We start from the raw sequence: 27,748 nt of genomic DNA on the forward strand, positions 1-27,748 counted from the left end.
GATTATCAAATTTATTGGCATACAGTTGGACAAAATAATTCCAAATTATTACTTTAATTTCCTCCTCATTGCTAGTGAGTTTACCTTTTTTTTTCATTTATGATACTAGTAGTTTGGTTTCTTAATTTCTTTAATTTTTAGAATTTCTAATTTTGTATTTAATTGGGAATTTTTTATTTGTTCTTTCTTTCTTTTTTTAATTAGCCTGCTTAGTTCATTGATTTCCTCTTTCTCTATTTTATTCATGTAAGCATTTAAAGATATAAAATGTCCCCTAATAACTGCCTTGGCTGTATCCCATAAGTTTTAGTATGTTGTCCTCCTTATTGTCATTATCTAGGATGAAATCATTAATTCTATTTATATTTTGTTGTTTTTCTACTCATTCTTTAAAATGAAGTTATTTAGTTTCCAATTAGTTTTAGGTATATCTCTCCATGACCCATTATTCCATGAGATTTTTATTGCATTATGATCTGAGAATGAAGTATTAGCTATTTCTGCCTTTCTACATTTGATTATGAGGTTTTTATGCCTTAGTACATGATCAATTTTTGTGTAAGTGCTATGTACTGCAGGAAAAAAAGTATATTCCTCTCTATCCCCATTCAGTTTTCCCCAAAGGTCTATCATGTCTAGGTTTTCTAACATTCTATTTACCTCCTTAACTTCCTTCTTTATTTTATGTTAGTTATCTAAAACTGAGAGAGGGAAGTTGAGGTCTCCCACTAGTAGTTTTACTGACTATATCTTCCTGTAACTCATTCAGCTTCTCCTCTAAGAATTTGGATGTTACACTACTTAGTGCATACATATTTTGTCTATGGTACCTTTTAGGAGGACATTTGTTTCTTCAAAGCTTTTAAATTTTATGAAATTAAAATTGTCTATTTTCTCTTCTGTGCTCTATCACTTGATTGGATATTACTTCATTCCCTGTCCATAGACTGAAAGTTAATTTCATCCTTGCTGCACTGATTTACTTCTGATATCTTCTGATGTCTGATATTTCACTGATATTTTATGTCTAAGTGATATAGCCATAGCTTTTTTTTAATTTTTAGTTTTTGCACAGCAATGGAGTTAAGTAATTTGCCCAACATCACATAGCTAGGTAATTATTAAGTGTCTGAAGCCGGATTTGTAGTCAGGTTCTCCTGACTCCAGGGCTAGTGTTCTATCCACTGTACCACCTAGGTGTCCCATATATTCATAGCTTTCTAATTTACTCATTAGTTTTTGTCCAATAGTAAATCCTTATCCTGATAATTGGACTCTTCAGTTCATTTACTTCTATAGATAGCATACCAAAAGTTTGGATTTTAACTTACCTTGCTGGCTTTTATAATTCTAAACAAAATATTATTCACTTTAAATACTTTGGTAAGTGCACTAATTTCGTTGCTTGGCTTAAAGTTGGAATGAACATGTTAAGTGAAAATTCTATTTTGCTTTTGCATAGAGAATGTTTTGATGCCAGCTATAAGTGCAGTGACTAATGAATAAACTGAACTTTTCAGCTCTTAGAACTGATTATTATCACCTATTGGTATTGACTTCCAAATAAAACAAAACAAAACAAAACAAAACTCCAATAAAAATATTCAAACTGGGGCAGCTATGTGGTATAGTGATAGTGCACCAATCCTGGAGTCAGGAAGACCTGAGTTCAAATTCAACCTCAGACACTTGGTACTTACTAACTGGGTGACATTGAACAAGTCACTTAACCCCATTGCCTGGGGAAAAAACAAAGGCAGAAATTCAAGGCTCAAAGGAAGGACCAAGAACTCCAAGTTAAAATATATTTACATCATCTATCCTCTCTTTTGCAATAAAATATTATTTGCTTTGTCTTAAACATTTTCTCTTAGTTTGTCACTGTCCTGCTTTTTTAATAAAGAGAAAAAACAATTCTGAAACATTTGAGTGTCAAATGTAGTAAAATATTAAGGAGACATAAAATAAGACTATGATTCACAAAATTTATAGTTTTTTTAGTTAAGCTATATAGTTAAATTGCATCTTAGCATCTAAGAATCAAACATCAAACCTTTATTTCTGCTTTATTTGAGGTAATCCCCTATGTATGTGTGTGTGTGTATATCTGTATAGTTCACAAATAATAAACATTTATTCAAAAGGGTCTACCATATGGTAGACCCTTTTGAATAAATGTTTATTATTTGTGAACTATACAGATTAGACTTTTAGCTGTTCTGGGGTTTTTGTGGGGTTTTTTTCTGTTCATTTGCTGTATTGACTTTCTACAGGGGAAAAGTTCTTTAAATATAAATAGTATCATATTAAGATTTATCACCTAGAAAATATGCTGATATGTCATGTCAAAAACTTTCAGTATTTGGGATATTTCATACACTTACACACCCTTTCTAAAATATTTTCTGTTTAGTTCAAATTTAAAGATGTAGAATAACCAATTGATTGCCTACACTGGGTGGATATTCATCAGTCCCATCAGTTGTCTCTATCTGCATACACTTCTTAATCTTGACTAAGAGGCTAATCTAATCAATCAAGCTGCAAAGAAGCTATCTCTTTATCAAAGATGTCTTTCAGAATCTCAGAATAATCTTTTGGAGGTATAGATATTGTTTTAGAATTAATCTGCTGCTGGGGTGGCTAGGTGGCGTAGTGGATAAAGCACCGGCCCTGGAGTCAGGAGTACCTGGGTTCAAATGTGGCCTCAGACACTTAATAATTACCTAGCTTTGTGGCCTTGGGCAAGCCACTTGACCCCATTTGCCTTGCAAAAACCTAAAAAAAAAAAAAAAAGAATTAATCTGCTGGCATTCATTTAAAAAAAAATAGTTGACACCTCAGGTATCAGATTTGTGGCCCACCAGAAGCATTTGTTCCTCAATTCTCCCAAGTATGGTTGAATCAGATTAAAATGTATTTAATAAATTAAATAAAAATGTAATAAAACATAAATACCATCAATATGTAGTTTTCTAAATCAACATGCAGCCTGCAAGGATCCTGGTTAATGGCACCCATAGGTCTTTTACTTTGGTATCAATACTTAGGATAGAGGGGCGGCTAGGTGGTGTAATGGATAAAGCACTGGCCTTGGAGTCAGGAGTACTTGGGTTCAAATCCGGTCTCAGACACTTAATAATTACCTGGCTGTGTGGCCTTGGGCAAGCCACTTAACCCCGTTTGCCTTGCAAAAACCTAAAAAAAAAATACTTAGGTTAGGTTTTGATGACTCAGAAGTTTGAATTTTCATAGATTCAATTCCAATTATTATATACTATAAAGTCAGCTTAGTTTTTATCCACAAAATATATGTGATAGTAGTGTTAGCCTTTATACGGTTACAAGAACAATCTATCATTTTTTCCATTCCCAGTACAGATGGCAATTTTTTTAAATAAAGTGGCACTAGTGGCTGAGCAAGTTACTTAATCTCTCTGTGCCTTAGTCTCCTTAACTTTAAAATGGAAATAATAATAATAGCACCTATCTCTCAGGATTGTTGTGAGGATGAAATGAATTTTTTTTCAAGGAAGTGGGTGTTAAATGACTTGCCCAAGGTCACACAGCCAGGTAATTATTAAATGTCTGAGGTCAAATTTGAACTCAGGTTCTCTTGACTTCAGGGCCAGTCTCTATCCACTGTGCCACCTAGCCGCCCCAATAAGTACTTTACCTGAGTTCTTTTCTGGCCTCAGACACTTAATAATCACCTAGCTGTGTGGCCTTGGGCAAGCCACTTAACCCCATTGCCTTGCAAAAAAAAAAGTACTTGTGTTTGGTAGATGGTAGGCACCATGTAAATGCTGGTCCTTTTTCCATCCCCTTCCCCTTCTCTACCTGCTCATCCTCTGTAAGTCTTATTATTCCATTAAGAATCTACCTGCCTTGTTAGAAACTTTTGCTGCCAATATACCCTGGGGCTTTCTCTTGTCTATTATTATCCAAAATATTATCTGTTGTCTATTATTCTTGTTGGACCACCTCCTTTCCCCTTCATACAGGTCCTTAACCTTATACCTTTTGCATCACTTCTGTGTGAAGTCATCATTAATAGCATGTAATACCATGGGTCTTTTTCATCTTTCTTTTGGGTAGCTAATAACCTCATCTTTAAGAGGCTGTGATATTCTTGCATTTGTAGTCATAGAACATCACTGAGAAGGAATTTTAAAGAAATCAACTTTTCAACAGAAAGCAATTTAGAGTCATTAAAAATTCTTCCATTTTCCAAATGCAGGTTGCACTAATTTCATAAGTATTTGTGTGTGTGTGTGTATATATGTGTGTGTGTGTGTGTGTGTGTGTGTTCATAAAAATGCATATTTTAAAATAAGTGCACATATATTATATACTTATTTGATATGTACACACAAAAATATCTTAATGGATTATCAGTTAAACTCCATATCATTGTTTGGACAAAATCAAGTTTTCTTTCATCTGCTTTGTTTTTTTAGTGTGGTTGGTTAGACTCTTATTTCTTATTGTTGAGGATTTCACTGAAGAAACTTTGTATTGTTTCAGGACAGTGACACAAGTTATACATTATTACTTCTGATATGATTTCATCCATTCTTGTGAAATCATTTCCTTTGAGATATTTTGAATAATGATCCTTGAATTCCTTTAAAATAATATCACCAATGGGTAGTTTTTGATGATTGGGAGACAGATTGCAATGACAAGGCAATGGAGGGAATGGGTGTACAAAGCCTTTTCCAGTTTTGCTATTGAACGAAAAATATAGGCTTATGACTTAAGGGAACTATAGGGTCAAATGAAGGTTGTTTAAGATAGGGAAAGATATGTGTGCATATTTTCCAGGTAGCAAGGAAGGAGCCTGTAGAGATTGAAAATTAAGGAGAGAGGGAATGAATGATGGAAGGGCAAATTACTCTAAGAGATAGGTAAAGATCAATATCACAACTTAATTGATAATGGCAAGGAAAATAGACAAAGAAAGGTAAAAAAGATGTAGGAATGATGCTGAATGATGTGCAGTGAGTATGGGTGGACCTGGAATAGAAAGAGAAGTCAAAAGGGTCATTTCATTTTTTTTTGCAGTGCAATATGAAGCAAAGTCCTACTGAGAGGAAAGCAGGAGATGATTACAAAAACAATTCAAGAAGTTCTGAAGCATCAGAACTTTGGAAGTTTGGAAACATTGTTGAGAATGAAAAAGAGAGTAGAGCAAGCAAGAATAACATAATTTTATAGCGACTCAGCTTCTTGGCTGTGAACAGGAATAAAAAAAGCAAATTTTGGTAGTGATTTAGTCCCAGCATCTGGAGAGTAGTGTTTATGGGACAAGACAGTGTAAAATTAGATTAGTTAAAGGGTCACAGTGTATGTATACGTATGAAGGAAGGAAAGAGGTTAAAGCAGAAGGGAAGGGAACAAGCATTTATTGGGTACCTATACTGAACTGTACTGAGGTACTGTACTGAGCACTTTTACCCATATCTCATTGATCTTCACAACATTGTCACCCCTCCCCCTTTACAGATGAGGTCACTGAGACAGGCAGTGGTTAAGTGACTTTCCCAGGTGATCTAGTTAAGTGTATGAAACTAAAGGTGAATTCAGGTCTCACTTACTACAGGCTAGACTTGGATGAGATGACTAGATGGGATGAAGCTGTGTGGTGAAGCAGGCTATATCTGGAGTTTTGTGTTCAAGTTTCACTTACCTCTAATCTACAGCCAGGGTAGTGCTGCACCTGTTGTTTTTTTCCACTAATAACTCTTTTTCTTGGTTTTGCATCTCAGGCAAATTTGCTGGCTACTTCTTAATCACTTTCAGCCCCAAGCAGCTAAAATACAGCAGATAAAATACTTATTTGATAACTAATGCTCATTTATACTAGTGACAAAATAATTATGATATGCAAGATGGGGTATAGATACTTCCCCTGCTACTGTAAATTGTAAGTGAATTGAATACTAGAAGTACCTAATGCCATTTTTCTTCTTTCTCATAAGGAAGATGTCAGTATATGTAAATAGTATGGATCCTATGCATAGTTTCACATGTTTGCTTTTATGCAAAAATAATTCATGAATCAGCCTGAGATATTCTTCTTCTAATAGGTTTCTCATCTTCTAGAAAAACGTTACAGTTATGAAGTTCTTTTCACTTTATGTTTTCATTCAAAATAATGATCTCATAATTAAAAAACCAAAAATACAGTTGAAAATCATTAACCACATACATATCTTATTTGTTTTTATCCCCTCTTTCTCAGTTTGGTTAAAATTGTTCAAGATGTATAAAGGGAAGAGTATCTCTAAAAAATTTAGAACTAATAGAAATCATCAACAGTTTTCTGAGATACCTTTTAAAATTTGTTATTGATGATGAATTTGTGGATTTTCATCTTCATCTTTGTATAATAAAAACATCCATAGCCATGCTACCAGGCTATAGCTTTCTCCAAGCCTTCTTTAATGTATTTTCTTTGTGCTAATTTTACTTCTAATAACAGTCATCCATCCAGCAAACTGTGGTTTTTATCACTCCTCTTTGGTTGAATAAACTCCTTGAGAAGGCTGTTTAAAATAGGTGTCTCTATTTCCTCTCCGTACTGTCTTCTTTACTGACTCCAGCATGACTTCCAGTCTCTTTATTCAACTAAACTGCTATCTCCAAAGGTACACATTTTTAAGAATCAATTTTATTTTATTTTTACTTCCGTATTCTCTCCTTTTGTCCTTCCTCCACCCATTGAAAAGTCAAAAAAATCTCTCAAAACCTAAACCCATTACAAATGAATGTAGTCATGCAAAACAAATTCACCCAGTAGTCATATCTCCATGGCACCACCTCCACCCTCCAAATAAACGAAGGAAAGGAAAGAAAAAAGAAAATATGTTTCCATTTGTAGTTTTAAGTCCATCAGTTCTCTATCTGGAGGGAGGTAATGTATTTTGCCATGAATTTTTTGGAATTGTGGTTGGTCATTAAGTTTATCAGAGTTCCTAGATCTTTCAAAGTTAACTATCTTTACAACATTATTTTTATTGTAGAAATTATTCTCTTGGACTGCACCAAGTATGCCCTCTTAATTGCCAAACTCAATGATCTTTTCTCAGTCCTCATCGTTCTTGAACTCTGCAGCTCTTCTGATCACTGTCTTTTCCTTGAGATTCATTTCTTTCTAGGTTTTTATGACCCTTCTTTCTTGGTTCTCCTACATATCTGGCCACTTCTCAGTCTCTTTTGCTGGATCTTCATCCAGGTTATTCTTGCTAACCTTGTGTTGTCCCACAAGGTTCTGTCTTGGACTGCCTTTTCTTCTCCTTCTATATTATGTCACCAGGTGATCTCATGGTTTTCTATGGATTGACTAATCTTTTTATATAGATGATTCTCATTTCTGCTTATCTAGCCCTAACCTCTCTGCTAACCTCTAGTCTCAAATCTCCAAGTGTCTCTCTAGAAACTTTTATTTATTAGAGGTCTATCTTTCAGACATCTCAAAACTAGATGTCTCAAAACCTGAAAATACCTTAATCTCAGTATATCAAAAAATGAATTCATGATCTTTCTATTCAGCCTCCTCCCCTTATTTCAGATTTCTCCACTACTAAGATCCGCTATCCTCTCAGTCCCTGAGGTTCACAATATAGGTGTCATCCTTAAAGACTTATACTCTCTCACTACCCAGATCTAATCTCTTGCCAGAAGGTGTCGATTTTACCTTTGTAACATCTCAAATATGCCCCCTTCTCTCCTGTTACTAGTTTTACCTTGGCATAGACTTTGCCACAAGTCCTCCCCATTCCATTCCATCCTTCACTCAACTACCCTAGTGGCTTTTCTGAAGCACAGAGCTTATTTTGTCACTACCACCTCATTCTCTTTCTCCTTTGACTCAAACTCTAGTGACTCCTTGTCACTTATAAAATCAAATATCAATTTTTGTTTGACTTTCAAACTTCTGTCCTAGCCTACCCCACTTCACCTTTCTAGTCTTCTTCTTAGATCAAAATTATGCTAATCCTCCCCTTTTCTCCATCCACCTCAAGGTACACTGTGGTCCAGTGACAAAGGCCTCCTTACTATTTCTCAAACAAAAAACTGCATATCCTGATTCTGGGCATTTCACTGGCTGGCCCACATACATGGAATGCTATCCCTTCTCATCTTGACCTCCCAGTTACCTGGCTTCCTTCTAGTTCCTGCTAAAATCCACTTTGTACAGGAAGCTTTCCCCAATCTTTTAAAATTCCCACACCTTCCCTTTGTTGATTATCTCTCATTTATCCTGAATGTAGCTTGTTTGTAGTTGTTTTATGTTATCTCTGACATCAGATTATGAGTTCTTCCAGGATTGTGTTTTACCTTTTTTTTTGTCTCTGGTGCTTAATACAGTAAATAGAGCACTTAACAAATGTTTATTGACTGACTGACTGTCCTTCAATAGTGCAGTAATTTTCCTGTTTCACAAAATTTGAGTCTTTTTGAAGTGACTTCAATGGATTGCTATGTGAATTCATAACTTATCCTTATATAAACATTCAAAGGCTCTTATCATCTTGGGTTTTGAAGTACAGGTTACTGTTTAAGGCATTTGGTAGATAATAGAGAGTTGAATGTTCTCTTTCTTTCTTTCAAATATAAAGAGTAAGAAACCTCCTGGAGAACCTATACATGACTCCCTCCCCCACCCCTGCTCCCACCTTCAGAATGGAAGACCTCTTCTCTCCATAACAAGTTTGGTGTTGCTACCCATTCTGAGTCAACTATTCCCTCACATCATCGGCCCCCATGATCTTGCATCCTTCCTCTTCCCTCGTTCTTTTTTATTATTTATATTACTACTTCATCTTCATTGCTGAATTTATACAGCACTTTATGGGTTCGCAAAGTTCTTTTACAAATTTCCTTTTATCATCGCAACAACTCTGGGAGGGAGATGCTGTTATCCCCTTTTTACAGATGAGGAAACTGAGGCAGGCAATGATTAAGGGACTTGCCTAGTATCATTCAGGTAGACAGTGCTGAGGTCACATTTAATTCAGGTCTTCCTCAATCCATCTATTGCATTTCCAGTTGCCATGAAAAACTATGTACTTTATTGGCCAATATATGTAGCATGTTGAATATAGAATCAAGATCTTTGTCGCTCAGCTTGTTCTTGCACAGAGTTCAAGTGCTCAGTTTTTTTTGATGCTGTAACATGCTTCTTCCCCCCCCTTTTTTTTTTGCTGAGCAGATTTGGGAGAGGGAAGAGAACAGCTTCAATAATTTTTGCCTACAGATCACTGAGGCTGTTACTCCATTTTTAGCATTCTAGTTGTAGAAGTCTAAGTTTCAGTTTGGTTTTCCAAATCTCCATTAGAGAAAAGCTCTTTTTTTGATGTTGAGTAAGTCCTATATATTTGGGTATAATTTTGTTCATGACAATTTGTTGATTATAGCCTTATTTTACCAAAAATTAATGGAACAAAAGTGTTTAGGTGCTACATATAATTGTACCATTAATCAATGGCATAATTCTGAGAATACAGTATTTTTAATATATTCATTTATCACTTGTTATCAAATAATATATTGTATAAAACTCACTCTTATAAAATATATGAAATGAGAAAGAACTGAATTAATTATAACTTTTTTTGCAAGGCAATGGAGTTAAGGGACTTGCCCAAGGCCTCACAACTATAATTATTAAGTGTCTGAGGTCAGATTTGAACTCAGGTCCTCCTGAGTCCAGGACTAGTGCTTTATCCAGTGAACCACCTAGCTGTCCATATATATATATATATATATATATATATATATATATATATATATATATATATATAACTTTTAAACCGAACCTTAGCCATTTACTGTGTGACCCTGGACAAGTCACCCAGTGTTTCAATTTCATCATCTATAAAATGAGCTAGAGAAGAAAATGGCAAACCATTCCAGTATCTTTGCCAAGAAAACCTCAAAGGGAATCATGAAGAGTTGTATATGACTGAAAAATAGCTAGAAAAATAGGATAACAACTGTCCCTACAGTTTTTTCAGGAATACGTCTATTGAGGCATAATTGTTCAATTAATAGTTTCTAATTTCCCTAAACTATTTCCTACCATTATTTTATCTTTTTCTTCTGCTTAACTTTTTTATGTAGTCATAATTTTTATGCCTTGTTGCAAGAAAATATTCACATATTAATCTTATGAACATTCAAAAATTATTTTTCTGTATTGGTTTATAATTTACCCCTAAATGCAGCTAAGTGTCACCTTTAGATAGAATGCTGGGCCTAGGATCAGGAACACTGATCTCTCCCTGAATTCAAATCTGATCTCAAACACTAACTAGCTATGTGACTCTGGGCAAGTCATCAAACCCCATTTGCTTCAGTTTCCTCTTCTATAAAATAAGCTGGAGAAAAAAACCGCTCAAGTTTCTTTGCCAAAAAAGTTCTAAATGGAGTCAGGTAGAGTTGGATCCAAATGAAAAATGACTAAACAACAACATAAGCACTGTCCCTAAACATAGTTAAATTCATTACTCTTCATTGCATTTCCATGTTCTTAGCACTGAATATAGTCAGAGAGTCTTGGGTAAAATTGTATCATTGGGCAAGTCATATTACCACTGAACCAATCTCACTTTCTTCATATGTAAAATGAGGGAATTGGACTAGATTGTTTCTGAGGCTTCTTCCAACTTGAGGTCTGTGAAGCTATATTTATAATTTTCAAACTATTAGTCACAAGCAGTTAATAAAGCTACTACACTTGGAATTCAAAGACAAAAGAAATAGCCCCTTGCATTCAGGAGCTCATATTCTTTTGGTGGACATACATATGTCCTCACCTTGGCATATATAAAGTAAATGTAAAATCATTTTTTTTTGTGGTGGATAGAACCTTAGGGGATAAGAAAAGATCTTACAGAGAAGGTGACATGAGCTGAATCTTAAAGAATCAATTGAATATTCTGATATATGAAAGTGAGGAGAGAGGTCTTCTAAGCACAGGGAACAACAGAAAATGTAAAAGGAACACCAGGTCAGTTTGATTAGTGAATGAAGGATACTAATGTGCAATGTCTGGGAGATAGAGAGGGGAGTGATGAGGCAGGAGAGTAATTATAAGAAATGAATTTTGAGGGCTGAAGCTGGGAGATCAATGGGGGAAAAAAGCTTATGAAGATAGAAATAATATTTGGTAACTGAGTGAGGGAAGGGAGAGTAAAGGTTGAGAATGACACTGAGGTTGCAAAACTGGAGAAAGTCAGGGTTCAAATTTTGCTTTAGATGCTGTAATCCTCCAAAGTCCTATCAACCTCTCTGTGCCTCATCTATAAAACAAAGGAGGCAGATGGGGAATATGTAGTTGATTGACTGCAGTTCCTTTGAACTCAAGCTCTGGGATCCAAATTAGAGCTGTCTGTGACTCATGGGATGAGTTTGATCTGCATAAATTTTCCTAGGCAGCAGAAACTCAGAGGTTAGGAACTCTGTCCTTGCAGTCAGGAAGGCCCTGTAAGTGAGACTTTACAAGGCACCTCCCCATCCTCATCTGTCAAATGAGAGGCTGGATGCAGCAACTTCTAAGGTCCCACAGTCCAAAATCTGCAGTCTTGGAATGGTGTCCTCGAATTAATAGGGAAATATGGACAAAGGAAGGGGAAGGGATCAGCATTCAGGGGGTGTCTACTGTGTGCCTGGCAAGGGCTTTACTAATACTATTTCATTGGATCCTCCCAACACAGTCTGGATACCAGACATGTTGAATTCAGATTTTTCTGACTGCAGACCTAACCCTGAGTCCCCTACCTGGGAACAGTTGGGTTTATAGGGGAAAGAGAATGGAGTCACTTTAGAGAGATCTAATCTTGCTCCTCCTTTTTCAATCTCTTGTCACATAGTAGGTACTTAAGAAATACTTGCTGGATTGGATTTTTAGTATTATCACAAGGTATAATTAAGTTTGGATTTTGAGTATGAAATGAACTGTTGGAATTGATCCATTTGAATAGATAGCATTAGCAAGACAAATCAGAAAAATATTTTTACAAAAATTCTCATTTCTATTTTAAAACACTAAATACAAATGACCTCTAAAAACTCTGCGTTAGAAAGAAAACCATGGTATTAGATCATGATAATTTTTTAATAATGAACCAGGGCAGCAGTAGAATCTAGTTCAAATACAAAGGAATCTAAATGTGTTTCAGTTTACAAATGTAGAACCAAGGCAGAGTAAGGAACAGAAAGAATTACTTTTGTTTGTAACTCAGGCATCTGTAAATCTCCTGGAGGCATTGGGGTTGGGAAGTGTTTAGAGCACTGGATTTGGGTTTGGGAACACCCTGAGCAACCACTTAACCTCATCTCTAAAATACGAAGAAGAAATAATAAAACCCTTATGGGTTTGTTGTGAAGATAAAATAAAGTAACAAAGTACTTTGCTAACTTTACAATACTACATAAATGCTAGCAATTATTATTCAAAGGTAGGATGATAACTATTTTTAGTATTGCTGTTATGTCTGTCTATAATTTGGAATTATTTAAAAAAGGCAGCATCTCCAACTTGATATTACAAAGATATTTTTCAGATGTGGTTTACAAAGGAAAAAAAAATTAGTAGTCCCACCCAATGTGGGTCTCTTGCAGCATGATGGGAAGACCCTTACATTTGCTTTTCTCCTATTTCTTATTCTTATCTTTTGCTGTAGGGCAAAGAAATTGGTCCTTTTGTTATGGTAACAACTCAGCAACTTAGCTAATCTTTCAGTTTTCATAAGTCTGAACATGATTAATTATAAAAATCTATTAATACTGAAAGATTAGAAATTGAGATTATTAGATAACATTTACCAGTGCCAATCATTTATTTACTAATTTATTCAATGAATTTGGCTCTTCCTTTTTCTTCCTTTCTGAATTATTTTCCTGTACTTACTTGACACAGTAAAGTATATCAAATACCCCAAAAAACATTTTTAAAAATTATAATTTTCCTATGATATAGTGATGGTTTCTAATGTTTTCAAGGTGTGTGTGTGTGTAAAACTATATTGGTTTTTTTAGCTGTCTTCAAGGGTCAAAATAATGCCTGGCAGGATATATCTTTGAAATGAGATGAGGATTTCCAAATGATTTTTTTTTAAATTGCTGTTTTTACAAATAGCAGTAGGTGATAAGTAAGTTTGCCTGAAATGAGATAGAAGAGAAAATTTGGTAGTATTTTGTTTCCTCATACTCATATTTGAAAGTTAAAAGCTTAGTAGCTGTATGTGGGAAATAAATATAAGCAAGCATATTTATTTGGAGGTGACTTCCCTCCCATTTCTATAATCATTTGATGTCCTCTTCCATTGAAATCTCCAAAGCCTAGATTTTTTTTTTTGCAAGGCAAATGGAGTTAAGTGGCTTGCCCAAGGCCACACAGCAAAGCCTAGATTTTAAAAGACCAGTAGAACAAATTCTGGCCAGTTCTCTAAGCCATTGTGGTTTCGAATTTATTCTTACTGGTGATGATCTCATGATAATCAGTCTAGTTAAGATAGGTAAGGTTCAATAACAGCTTGACCTAAGGATGATGAAGGAAAGTGAAAGATTCTCAGATACTTCCTGTATTTTAAGTTGAACTCAGAGATGGAAATCTGAATTAAAATTCTGCTTCACATAAAAGGATTGTATGACCCTTGGGCAGGTCACTGAACTTCTTTTAGCCTCAGTTTCCTTATCTGTTTAGTTAACATAATAATAATGACATCTATTGGCTGGTATTTGTGGAGCTCAAATGAGGTAACATGTGTAAAGTACTCTTATAGAAATAATAGCTATTAGTATTTATATTTATTTTCTTTGGATTTATTCACTATATTTATATATGTACATATGTTGTTGCTTCCCCTATTAAAATATAAGCTTATAATAACTAAAGGTTGTTTCATTATTTGTACCAGTATCACCAGCTTAGGACAGTGCCTGGTGGCATTTAATAAATGTTGTTGAATAATTAATTTATAATTTCTATATGAATTTTACTTTTCTCCCATTTCTTATGCTGTAGGGGAAATTGTTATTGTAACAAATGAGAGGATCAGCAGCTTTTAGTCTCACTTTTAACAAACTACTAAAACATTCAGAGTAATTTCAGTGAGTAAATTTTTTTTTAAATTTTATTTATTTAAGCCAGTGGGATTAAGTGACTTGCCCAAGGTCACACAGCTAGGCAATTATTAAGTGTCTGAGGCCACATTTGAACTCAAGTCCTCCTGACTCCAGGGCCACTGCTCTCTACACCAGTGAGTAAAATTTTGTTTTTAAGTAAACTATACATTTAATTATACCAAGTATGATTTTAAGAGAAGAGTTATGTAAGCTATTTTTATGATCCTAAACTAAAAGTGATTTAGGAATAAAAAGTCACTAAAATGCAAGATAATCTAATTTTTTCCTCATTTTTTAAATTTTGTTATGGTGAAGAACACGGGAAGAAATTTCTGTCTGTTTTTAAGATTCCTAGAAAGGTAACATTTCTAGAAAGTGAGCTTTCCAAAAATAGAATGTGCTACAATGGAAGGTAATAAGTTTCCTCCCTCATTAATTAATATTAAATTCAGTGAAAGTACAAGGTGACACTTTTATGAATTCTCTGATTTTTGCCTATCCAGTGAAGTTTTCCAGTTCAGCTTTATAGGCATTTTAAGATGAAGTGTTAATTATTAACATAGATTTGATTTTAGTATGAATAACAGTTCTTGAGTATTTTCATATATTCTTTCTCCCATCTAAGTAACCTTTAGGAAAAAAAATTAAAGGTCCAGACTTCTTGCTTAAATGCAAATATTCTTATGTTGGTGAATTTTGAGTTTTGTTTAGCTTTATTCAAACATTTTCATTTGGCCAACTACTTATTTCTTTTTTGAAAAAGTCTGCAAATAAGCTAATTACTGTTTGGAAAGGAAATGCTGATTACTTTCATGTTAATAACTTAAGCCTGTACTTAAAACTGTGTCATTTTGAAGATGTATCTGGAGAGAGATTGGATCAGAAAGGTTCTGTTGAGATACTGACTAAACTCCTTAACACTGAGCTTTAAATTTGTAGCTGTCCTGTTGCGCAGATTGCTTTTCTACCCTATACAGTTAAGTTACATTTCCAATTGACCACAGGAAAACTGAAATATTATCACTAAGACTAAATGCACATTAACATTTCAAAACTATAAGATTAAAGTACATATTTCTTGCTTTTTTAAAAAAATTTTCCTGTATGAGAACTTATTTTATGAGGTATAAAAATGTCAGAATTTCTTATTTTAGTTTCTCAATAAACCCAGATAGATTAGTAGCTAAAATATAATCAACACCAAATTTTTAATGATTATTTAAATTTTTATCAAAATCTGTGACCATTGTATATTTAAGCTATCATTTTTATAAGTTTAAAAAAATTAAATTATTAGCATCTAATATTCACTTTTTTTGTGCTAAAATTTTGGCTGATTTCTGATGACTTGGTATCACAGAACTTGAAAAGGAACAGAACTAACTTTGAGCCTGCAATATTTGGGTTCTAGTCCTGTTGCTGGCTATGTGACTTTGAGCAAATCACTAACTTCTCAGAACTCTAGAGAGTTCTTTTTTCTTTTTTTTTTTTTTAGGTTTTTGCAAGGCAAACAGGGTTAAGTGGCTTGCCCAAGGCCACACAGCTAGGTAATTATTAAGTGTCTGAGACTGGATTTGAACCCAAATACTCCTGACTCCTCCAAGGCCAGTGCTTTATCCACTACACCACCTAGCCGCCCGTAGAGAGTTCTTTGAGCTTCAGAACAGACTTTTCTTTCTCAGTTTACTTGAACCCCATCCTAGCAGACATTATTTCCTTTGATAATGAAACCAGATTGAGAAGTCACTTATTCTCACTTCCTTTTTTTCTGCCATCCTGTGTGTTCCTATACATGTGTATAGCTTCTTCTCCAGATTTTAAATGTACTTCCAGAAACTTTTGATGATTGATGCCACTGCCTCACTCTTTTTACTCCTTTTCTTTATATTCTCACAGATCTTGTTTCTATTTTATACCTGACCAAAAACTCAAAAACAACTCAAAAACCTTAAGAAGCAACATTTCTGATCTCCCTAGCACCCACCTTTTTTAAAGTGAAATTATGGTCTTGACTTTCTGAGGACTTGACCAGCAGGTTTTGAAAGTAGGATTAACCTAAACACCAAAGTAGAGATAATCTCATATTTAAATGCACTTTATTGTTTTAGATTTCCTGAGGTGAGGGAGATGGCTGTTCAGCCTGCCCAGATAGGTCTTCCTGGACTAGGGTTAGGCTGGAAGGGAGCGTCATCACCACACCCTTTGCACTTTGTGGTCCTATTTAACCTTAGGAGTAATAAAGTGGAGACAGAGGGCAGTGGGAGTTACTGCTGAGTATCAGGAAGGGTCTAAGTAGAAAAAGTTTCATGTTGGCCATATTAATTTGCACGTGCTGATATGTAACTGTGTAACATGCTTCACATTGCATGGATTCAGTCTTTCTGAACTAACTCCCAAGAACAGGAAATGTGTTTGTTACTAATTCTTTTGTCTACCAGAGAAGGTCTAGTGTAGCTCTAAGTGTAAACTAAGTGTTTTATTTATCTATTGATAGGCATTTGGTGAACTTTTTTGGGCTCCTAGGGAGTGGTGTTTTTCTTATACAAAGGAGAAACACAAGAATCTTAATTTAAGCTTTTGCAGTTGATTTCCTACTTATTCCTTTGTAAGATTTACTTTAGTTAAATCCCTTTACTTGGCATATTAGAAGGCCCTTAATAAATTTTATTTTGACTGCCAAAAAAGTTTGGTACAGGTCAAACCTGAAATTAATGGCTAGGGTTGAACTTTTTGGTGTGAATTTTTCCTATTCCTTTTATTCCCATGCTAATTATCCCATTCAATCAAGAGTTGACCATTAAAATTGTCTTCTTTAACTTTTTTTTTTTTAGGCAGTGGGGTTAAGTGGCTTGCCCAAGGTCACACAGCTAGGTAATTATTAAATGACTGAGGCTGGATTTGAACTCAGATACTCCTGACTCCAGGACCAGTGCTCTATCCACTTCACCACCTAGCCACCCCTTTAACTTTCAAAGAGCTGTTTGCCAGAATCAAGTTGGCTCAGGGAACGCTATCAATTGTGCTTATTTCTTTATTTTTTATTTCAGACTGATTGAAATAATCATGTTCAACTATCATATAATATTTAACACATGTAAAAAAGTGGTCTAAGCCTTCTGGAACTTAAACTTTAGCAGAGGTGATGCACACAAATTCACAATACCAGATAGTAACTATAATGCAGAATAGGATAGTATTCTGTTTTGGGGAAAGTAAACATAGTTCTTAAGGAGCCATGGCTGTGTAGAGGAACGAAGAACATAAAATACCTTTGTTTACACCTTTTTGTGCCAGACAGCTGGTCTTGGGTCTGTCCCTGTGAGTCATCTCCTCTGGTGCTGCACTTGTTATCACAGAGGAAGTTTGCTTTTCCTTTATTTTAAATTATAATTTAGCTTGGATTCTGAGAGTAGACAGACTTAGGTAAAATTGAGGAGTTAAAATTGCCTTTAATGTCCTCTGAGAAGATATTGTTCTTCTAACTCTTAAAATCACACATCCTTATTAGTAAAAGCATGTACCCTAATAAATATATATTTCTAAATAATATGCCTTTATTATTATATACTATAATGTATATATAATAAAATGTACTCAGTTAGAAAGATGAGATAAGCATACAATAAACATTTTTAAATGTTTTATTTGTTAGTAGAAAATGTTTTTGCCCTCATTAAAGTATTATTATTAATAATAGTAATAGTTTTTAAGGTGAGAGCATTAAGATTGAATAATTTTCATTATATTAAAAATATCCCAATTTGTGTCCTGGGAGAATACTTTGGACTTGTAAATAATAATTGTTAGTAGTTACTTAGTTGACTTCAGTTAACTATAACTATCTAAACAAGTAATTTCTTTCAAGTTCATGTAATAGTTTGTGACCCTGGACCTTAAATTGTCTCAGCCTCAGTTTCCTCATCTGTAATATGGAGATATTAGTAGCCCTTATTCAACAGAGTTGTTGTAAGGATCAAATGAGAGAACCTCTGTCAAGAACTTTGCTAGTTATTAAAGGACTGTAAGCACTGTGATAGCAAGCATATGAATGTTGGCTGTCATATTGTCATTATTATCGTCATCATTACTACCATCAGTAGTTGTAGTCCTATAAGCAAAGTGATGGCAAGCATAAAATGTTTGTAAAAGAATCATTAGAGATGGGTCTAATCTGATGGATTGAAGTCCAGATGGTGAAAAGCCTTGAATTCTGGACTAAAGCATTTGTATAGTCATTGAAAGTATTTTGGACAGAAAGTGATCAGGTCTACTTTTTAAGATCATTAATCTGATAGCCATGTGTAGTTTTACATTAGAGATGGAAGAGACTAGCAGTAGCCAGGTTGGGAACTGTTTCAACTGGGACTTCAACTACAGTTGTAGCAAAGGGAAATGACAAGATGCTCTGGAGATTGAATTGACAGAATTTGGAAATTGGATGTGGGGGATAAGAGTAAGAGAGGAGGATAAGATGATTCTGAGATTTAGAGAAATTGTACCAGTGTCATAAAACAGGAATAAGGAAATCCCATAGCACTTGATTCCTCGCCTCTTCCTACACTTGGTTTCTTTTCCCCCCCCCCCCCCACTTTTAACTCCTCAAAAGGAGGGCCTGTGCCTTATATAAATCTTGTTTCTCCCCTGGCCAGAGCCTCATATACTATGTACAGCAGATACCTAGTAAGCATTTAATGAATTGAATAAGACCTAATAGAGCTTCTCTGATGTGACTCAAAGAATGCTACTAGAAGGGACCAGGTCTCTTAGCTATCATTTTAAAACACCTAGTGTGGTATATTGCTCACAAGTTTTTCAGCTCTTAACTTTCTTTCGTGCCAACCTCTCTCCTCAGCCTCGCATCCACATTTCTAGTTAGCTTACAGGACAATTGAATACACCCCAACCCAGCACTTCAAACTCAGCTTTCCTTTAAACTGCCTCCTCCTCATTTAACTATTTTTATTAAAAGCCTTACTCTTCTATGTTTCTTTTCCCAAAGTGTTTACATCTTGCCATGGAAAAAGGACATGCTCATGGATGAGTAAATCCTGTATAAATGCCAAATAAGCATGGGAGTGAGGTGGAAAACATCTGGGGAATCAAAGCATGCCTCTTGGAAGCGTTGATATTTGAGCTGAACCTTAAGTGGATCTCAAAAGTCCAAAAGGCAAAGATGAGGAGGGAGAGCTTTCCAGGCATAAGGGACAGCTAAAAGATACTTCATTAGGAGATAGAAGCCAGCCTGGATGAATTGTAGTATATGAGGAAAAGTATGTAATCAGTCAAAACTTCTGAAAAGCTTTAGTTGCCCAGGAGAGGGGGTTTATATGTTAACCTAAAGTCAGTAAAGATATGACCAACTCTGCTAATGTTTAGGTTCATCAATTTGGGAGCTGTGTGGAGAATGAATTGAAGAAGGCAATGATAACATTAAGTAGACTATTCAGATTGACCTGGTAAAATGTGATGAGGATTTGAATTAAGGTAGTTGTGTGCAAGTAGATGTATTGAAGAGACAGAATGGATATGTGATATATTGGGAATGAAGTCAATGAAAAATTGAAGATGACTCTTTACTTCTAAACCTGGATGGTTACAAATATGCTATTCCTTCAATAAAAGTAAGAGAGTTAAAAACAGCCAAATTTATGCAGAAAGTTAATGAGTTTTCTTTTGAGTATAGGTTGCTTGTGAGATATCATAAAAAATTTTTTTTAATTTTTTGGTTTTTTTGTACAAATGATTTTTTTATATATTACTAAAATATTCTTGTTCAAGAGTAAACATAATCTTCAAATTCAGCTCTCTCCTGTACTTCATCTATAAAGGCTCTTTCTACCTGCTCTATTAAATGAGAAGTTTCATTTGAGTATTATCAGTATCATTTTTCTATGCAGGAATACATGCAGTTCATCATCATTAAGACCCTCATATTTTTTCCTTTTCCTACACTCTCTATGCTTCACCTGAGTCCTGTATTTGAAGATCAAACTGTCTGTTCAGCTCTGATTGTTTCAACAGGAACAATTGAAATTCCCCTGGTTCATTGCCCCTGGTTCATTGAAAGCCCATCTTTTCCCCTGGAAGAGGATGTTCAGTTTTGCTGGGTTCTCAGTTGCATTCTGAGCTCTTTTGCCTTCTGGAATATTAAATTCCAAGCCCTACGAGCCCTTAATGTAGTTGCTGCTAAGTCCTGGGTAATCCTGACTGCAGCTCCACGATATTTGAATTGTATTCTTCTGGCTGCTTGTAATACTTTCTCTTTGACTTGGGAGTTATTGAACTTGGCTATAATATTCCTGGGGGTTGTTTTTTTTGGATCTCTTTCTGGAGGAGATCAGTGGATTCTCTCAATTTCTATTTTGCCCTCTGCTTCTAGGATATCTGGGCAATTTTCCTGTAGGAATTCTTTAAAAATGATGTCAAGGCTCTTTTCCTGATCATGACTTTTCAAGTATCCCAGTAATTTTTAAATTATCTTTCCTGAATCTGGTTTCCAGATCAGTTGCTTTCTCAATGATAGTTTCACATTTTCTTCTAATTTTTCATTCTCTTGGTGTTGAAGTATTGTATCTTGACTTCTTATAAAGTCAACAGCTTCTTTTAGCTCCGTTCTACATCTGAAGGATTTGTTTTCCTCAGAGAGCTTTCTTATCTCTTTTTCCATCTGGCTAATTCTGCTTTTTAAAGCATTCTTCTCCTCAATAACTTTTTGAAGTGTTTTATCCATTTGATTTATGCTGGTTTTTAACTTATTATTTTCTTCAGCATTTTTTTGGATCACCTTGGCTGCTGACTTCTTTTTTTATGTTTATCCTGCATCTCTCTCACTTTTTTCCCCAATTTTTCTTCTATCTCCCTTACTTGATTTTCAAAATTTTTCTTGATCTCTGTCATAGCCTGAGCCCAATTTTCATTTTTCTTGGAGTCTTTAGATGCAGAAGCTTGTACTTTCTCATCTTCAGATTGAGTATTTTGTTTGTCCCTGGGATCATAGACAATGTATTTCTCAATGGTGTTACTCTTTTTTCTCTGTTTACTCATTTCCCTAGTCTGTGCCTGGTTTGGGGGTGCTTCCTGAGCCTTTGAGTATTATTGGGACACCCCCCACACACACACACAGACACAAGGATCTCCATGTGTGGAGCTCTGTCTTCCTTCCTGGTCTGTGAATGACCACAAGTGCACCCCTCTGCCACAGGGCTGGGGGGGGGGGGGGCTGCTGTCCTATGGGAGGCCCAGACTGTGATCAGGATATAAATGTGGTCAGAGCCCCAGAGTCCCATTCCAGATTTAGAGGTCAAACCTCTCTCTCCACTCCCCTATCTTTGGTGGGCTGATCACTCAAGGCTGCATTGCCTGGGGCTGGGGGCCCTGCTTGCCCACTCTGCCTGCTTCCTTTTCCTGGATCTGGGCTGCAGCTGCCACTGCTGCTCATTGACTGTCCTGAGGGCTGGGCTTCAGGCGCTTGCTCTGGCAGAGGTCCCCCGCTGATTTTCCAAGTTGTGCCTGATGCCCCCCCCCACACCCCACCCCCCCCCCCGTGTAGGTCAGGAAACTGCCCCCTCTGCAGTGAGTCAGCTCCCAGGCGCCCCGGGGCTGCCTTCTGGAGGCTGAAGTTCCTTCACTCTGGCAGGCCACCCCTCTAACCCCATGGAGCAGAGCCTTTCCACTATTTTCCAGGTTACCTTGTTCTGGAGAATTGCCTCACTGGATCTTTCTGTGGGTTCTGTCTCTTGAAAATTTAGTTAGAGTCATGATTTTATGATTTTTGAAGTATTATAAAGACCCAAGAGAAGCTCTTCTCCTGTCACCATCTTGGCTCCACCCCCCCCCCCAAGAGGTTAATCTTATGGAGTAAGTTTATTAGTATATTTTTAATTCTTGGGTATCATGTATGTCATTTGTTATTTGTATCATACTTCAGTTTGAGATTAATTAGGTATTTACTTTGAAATTAAAAAAAAAAAGTTTCTGTGTAGTATTTTAGGCAAAAGCAGTCCTGTCTAATATTTTTTGATTGAAAATAGAATTACTTAGTGGCCAAAATGGCAGAATTTATTTTAAATCTCTTCAATTTCCCTCCAAACAACATTAAAATAATGCCTCCAAATGAAGTCTGGAGTGACAGAACCAACAAGGTTAAATAATTTTGCAGATGAAGGCAATTTAAAAGATCAGCAGGAAAGGTTTGTCTCACTCACTGAGAATAGAGCACAATTCACATACCAGTAAGCTAGTAGTAGACTTTGGAGATGACTGAACTGACATCAGTAAGGGAGTCAGACAACTGATCAGAATGAGATTTTAGGAAACTCTTTGCTGGTACTAAGTGTAGGATTCTATTGCATTAATTATATGTGGCTCTGGGTCACACAGAGGAGCATTAGCAGTGGTCACAGTTTCAGGATGGTAAAAGAGTGCTTGTGCTTGTGCTTACTCACAGAACAGAGACCAGGACACAGTGAACACACCTCTTTAGAATCATACCACCTTGGAAAAACTGAAAACAAACAGGTGCCTAGAACTAGCTCTGAAAAAAAAAATAGCATGAAAAAGCTGAAGTTTGTAACAGTGCCTCCTCCAACCCAAAAGCAAAACTCAATCTTAACATAAAATCAGGAAGTATACTGGAAAAAACAAGCAAACAACAAGAAAAGAGCCTGAGCAAAGAAACCCATTTTGATGACAGGGAAGATCAGGACACAAACTTAGAAGAAGGCAGCAATGTGAATTGATCTCAGACCCAAAAAGAATTTCTGGAAGCACTCTAAAAGAATTGTAAAAATCAAAAGTAAAATAGGGAAAGGAAATGAGAATGATGCAAGAAAAACATGAAAAAAGAATTAACAGTTTGGTAAAGGGAATACACACACACACACACACACACACACACACACCAGAGAAAATATCTTCTTAAATTGTGTAGGCCAAATGGTAAAGAGCCATAGAGTCTATGGCCATACCACCCTGAACACACCTGATCTCGTCTGATCTCAGACGCTAAGCAGGGTCAGGCCTGGATAGTACTTGAATGGGAGACCGCCTGGGAATACCAGGTGCTGTAGGCTTGGGGCAGCTAGGTGGCACAGTGGATAGAGCATTGGCCCTGGAGTCAGGAGTACCTGAGTTCAAATCCGGTCTCAGACACTTAATAATTACCTAGCTGTGTGGCCTTGGGCAAGCCACTTAACCCCGTTGCCTTACAAAAAAAAAAAAAAACTAAAAAAAAGGAGCCACAGAAATCCACTGAAGAAAGAACCTTTTAAAGAAGTAGAAATAACCAAAGGGGAAAGGAGGTACAAGGGCTCCTTGAAAAAGATAATATTGTAGGGGCAGTTAGGTGGCGCAGTGGATAGAGTACCAGCCCTGGAGTCAGGAGGACCTGAGTTCAAATTTGGTCTCAGACACTTAATAATTACCCAGCTGTGTGACCTTGGACAAGTCACTTAACCCCCATTGCCTCGCAAAAAAAATAATACTGTAAAAATTTGAATTGGGAAAGTGGAAGCTGCTGACTCCCATGGGACATAAAGAAATAATGAAACAGAATCCAAAAAAGGAAAAAATAGAAGGAAATATGAAATATCACATTGGAAGAACAACTGACTTGGAAAAATTAAGAAGAGATAAAGTAAAATGGATGAATATTTACAAAAATATAAATTGATCCAATTAAGAAGACAAATTAGAATACTAAAATCATTGAAATTAGAAAAAGAAATTGACCAAGCCATAAATGAGTTCCCTAAGAAAAGCTCCCAGGACCAAATGAATTCACAAGTGAAATCTACCAAATACTTAGGTAACTATTTGAAAAACTAGGCAAAACAGGAGACCTTCAGTTCCTTTAATTATATGATGCTGATACCTAAACCAGGAATTGCAAAAAGCAAAAAACAAACAAACCTATAGATCAATTTCTCTAATGAATATTAATGGAAAAAAATTAAATGGAAGACTAGCAAGGGGATTATAGCAATATGGTCACAAAGATTATGTATGACCAGGTGGGACTTATTCCAGGATAAAGGACTGGTTCAACATTGGGAAAACTATAAGCATAATTGGCCATAACAGTAGCAAAACCAAAAGAAATTATATGATTATCTCAATAAATGCAAAAAAGGCATTTGGCAAAATATAACACCCATCCTTATTGAAAACGCTAGAAGGCATTGGTTCTTTTCTTAAAATGATAAATAGTATCTAATCTAAAAACCATCAGCAAGCATTCTCTATTAATGAGGTTAAACTAGCTTTTCCAAGAAGATCAGGAGTGAAGCAAGGATGAGATCAGGAGTGAAGCAAGGATGCTTATTATTATCACTATTAATAATCACTATTATTTAATTAATTATTAATATCACAAATTATTTAATTTATAGTAGAACTATAGCAATAAGAGGAAAAATAAATCAAACTGGCCCACTCTTTGCTAATGATATATGATGGTATACTTGGAGAATCAACTAAGAAACTAGTTGAAATAATTAACCAAGTTGTAGGATATAAAATAACCAACATAATTCATCAACATTTACATATGTTACCAACAAAGTAAGAAGAGAAAAAGAAATTCCATTTAAAATAACTAGTCAGTCTAAAATATTTGGGAATCTACTTGCTAACTATGTGAACACAGTTATAGTATGATTGTAATAGAATTCACTTGTGCTATAAAAAATGAGCAGGATGATTTCTGAAAAAACCTGGGAAGACTAGTAGGTACTGATATAAAATGAAATAAACAGAGCAAGTAAATCTTTGAATAAAGTAACTGCAATATTGTATGTAGTTCAACAGTGAATGACTTAGCTATCCTGATCAATACAATGATCCAAGACAATTCCAAAGGACTTGGGGTGAAAAAATGCTATCCAGAGCAAGAACTAATGGAGTCTGATATGATATATGTTATGTTTTACATGGCACTCTCTCTCTCTTTCAGATATATATATATATATATATATATATATATATATATATATATATCACACATTGCTTTCTCAGTGAGCAGAGGGGAGGGAAAGAATTTAGAATTCAAAATTTTAAAAAAAATGTGCATGTAATTGGTAAAAAAATTTAAAAGAAAGAGAATATAATTATTTTAGTTGGTCTAGTTCATATATTCCATTTTAGTTATTCAGCAATTGTTAAATATATTGTGTTAGAAACCAGAGGGTTTAATCTGTGTAGTAGTGAAATTGTATAAATGGACTTGGCATTAATTGGCATAAATAATTGTCATTTCAAGCAACTATATTTGGACTTTTCATTAATTTTTTTCCTGGACAAAAAATTATTTCATTGTGCCAGACACATTTTGTGTGCAAACACCCTAAATATGAATATTGATAACTGTCCCCTCAGTTGAGTCTTACAGAGTTGTCTGGTTAATTGTGATTTGTGTAGGACTTCATAGCTAGTTTGTGTCAGTAGGGGAACTTGAACCCAGGAATTCTGACTAAAGTCTGGCTCTATTCACTTTACTAAGGAAGTCAAAATACCTCCCATCCATGGCATTACAGAGTTTGATGGCAATCAAAGCTCTGTTTAGCTAAGTTTAATAAAAAATAATAGCCTTTTACTTTCTGATAGACTTTATAAACATCCAGGTGACACCACAAGACCTGGATTCAAGAAGACCTGAGTTCAAATTAGCCTCCAAAACTTAGTAGCTGGGCAAGTCATTTAACCTCAATCTGCCTCAATTTTCTCAACTGTAAATTCTTAGGGTTGTTGTAAAGATTAAATGATATGATATAATATTTGTAAAAAGCATTTAGCACAAATTCTTACAAATGACATGTATGATGTCTAATTTTACATGAATTATAAATATGAATAAAGATCCCTTTCATGGTTATATTTCTTAGATTAATTTTAATCCTTATTTTTTCCACATCTTTTTTGATGTTTTTGCTGCTTTCTTCTGGTTTTGGTATTTTCTTCTGTTTACTCATATTTCCTGGCCAGGTTCCTTTATCAGTATGTGCAAGCTTCACCTATTCACCCAAATTTGTACTGTTCATAGTTTGTTTCTGTGGTATGAACTGATTCTGGTTGCATTTGTTTATGTTCTTGATTGGATGGAGGAACTTCATTTTATTTTTTTTCATTTCTCTCTTGCTGATATGTTTGTCTGTGTAGGAGAGCTCTTTCATATCCATGACCTTCACATTTCCACTTAATTGGAAAAGTGAGATGAAGGAGCAGGAGGCTAATAGTCAGATTGGTTCTGTGACCTCAAAGGCATCAGGAGGATGGATTGGTAGCTGCAGGATGGAGTAAGTAGAAGGCCCCAGTACTATTTATTTTAAATGAAGTGACCTCCAAGATCTTTCCTACCTGTGTAGAATCATGTGAAATCTCATTTATTCTTATTTTTGTATGTTTCCTTTTTGCAAAATAACACAATTTTCTTGCCTCAATTTATTCCCAATCTGTACCTCCTGTATTTGAGTATGTGAGCCTATATAGTGAACAGATGTAATAAAAGGATATGTTAAAATTTTAAGCATTATTAAATTTCTAAATGGTGTAAAGTGATACTTATTTGTAAGGACACTGTGATGCATAATAATGAAAACAATAAGGTTGTAATGATTATGCAAAGGAAATAAGAGTCATTAATCCATTCAGCCACTTAGAAATCAGTCAAGTATAATCATCTTCTGTGACATTCATTGAAATAGAAAAATCAAAGGAGCTATTTTCATGAACAAATACTTATTAAGTACCCACTATGTAATCTGGCACTGTTACCAGCCATTTTTCTTTGGAAAATTAGACCACAGACTAAATTAATATTATTCTTTTTTACTGCTTTCTTAAATTTACTATTTATACTTCCCATTGAGATTAGACGTAAAGAAAAGCATAAATTCATTTAAAAAGAATATTGAATATGAGTCCTATCTCTGCCTTTTTTTATCTCTGCCTTTTTTTTTTAATCTCTGCCTTTCTGAGAGGCAGCATGGAATAGCAAGTAGAAATTGAATTGGGAAGACATAGGTTCAAATTTCGCTTTTGATCACGATCCCAACACAAGTTACCTCACTTCTCAGTGCCCAGTTCTTTAAGACTGAAAATTGTAAAAAAAAAAAAAAAAAAAAGTGCATTGGTAAGATGTGTTGCATAAATAATTGAACACATTACTTGTTCAGGGTATATATAATAAGCTAATATGATAAATAATAATGCTATCTAAATTAATTTACTTATCTAGTAGTATACCATCATCCTGCCAAAAGATTATAGAACTATTTAAGAAATAGTAATGAAATTCTTCTGGAGAAACAAAAGATTAAGTATCTAAAGGGAAAATTTGAGGGAAAGGTAAGAAAGGGAACCTAAAATTTCCAGATCTCAAACTATACTAAACAATAATAATTTTTAGGGTTTTGTGTTTTTTTGCAAGGCAAATGGAGTTAAGTAGCTTGCCCAAGGCCACACAGCTAGGTAATTTTTAAGTGTGTCTGAGATCAGATTTGAACCCAGGTACTCCTGACTCCTGGGCTGGTGCTTTATCCACTGCGCCACCTAGCTGCCCAACAATAATAATTTTTAAAAGATATTTGGTACTACTTAAAAAAATAGGTTGGTC

At 35.2% G+C, this 27,748-nt stretch overlaps 1 protein-coding gene and 1 non-coding gene across 3 annotated transcripts in view; both read left to right on the top strand.

Moving 5' to 3' along the window:
* Positions 1-27,748, top strand: part of MAGI3 (membrane associated guanylate kinase, WW and PDZ domain containing 3) — a 218,311-nt gene that overhangs the window by 28,051 nt on the left and 162,512 nt on the right. The gene's annotated exons all lie outside the window — the stretch shown is intronic.
* LOC141490245 (5S ribosomal RNA) lies at positions 23,092-23,210 on the top strand. Its single transcript, XR_012469104.1, has one exon. It is a non-coding gene; the product is annotated as a 5S ribosomal RNA (ribosomal RNA).

This window comes from Macrotis lagotis, chromosome 5, assembly GCF_037893015.1.
Source record: "Macrotis lagotis isolate mMagLag1 chromosome 5, bilby.v1.9.chrom.fasta, whole genome shotgun sequence".
Lineage (NCBI taxonomy): Eukaryota > Metazoa > Chordata > Mammalia > Peramelemorphia > Peramelidae > Macrotis > Macrotis lagotis.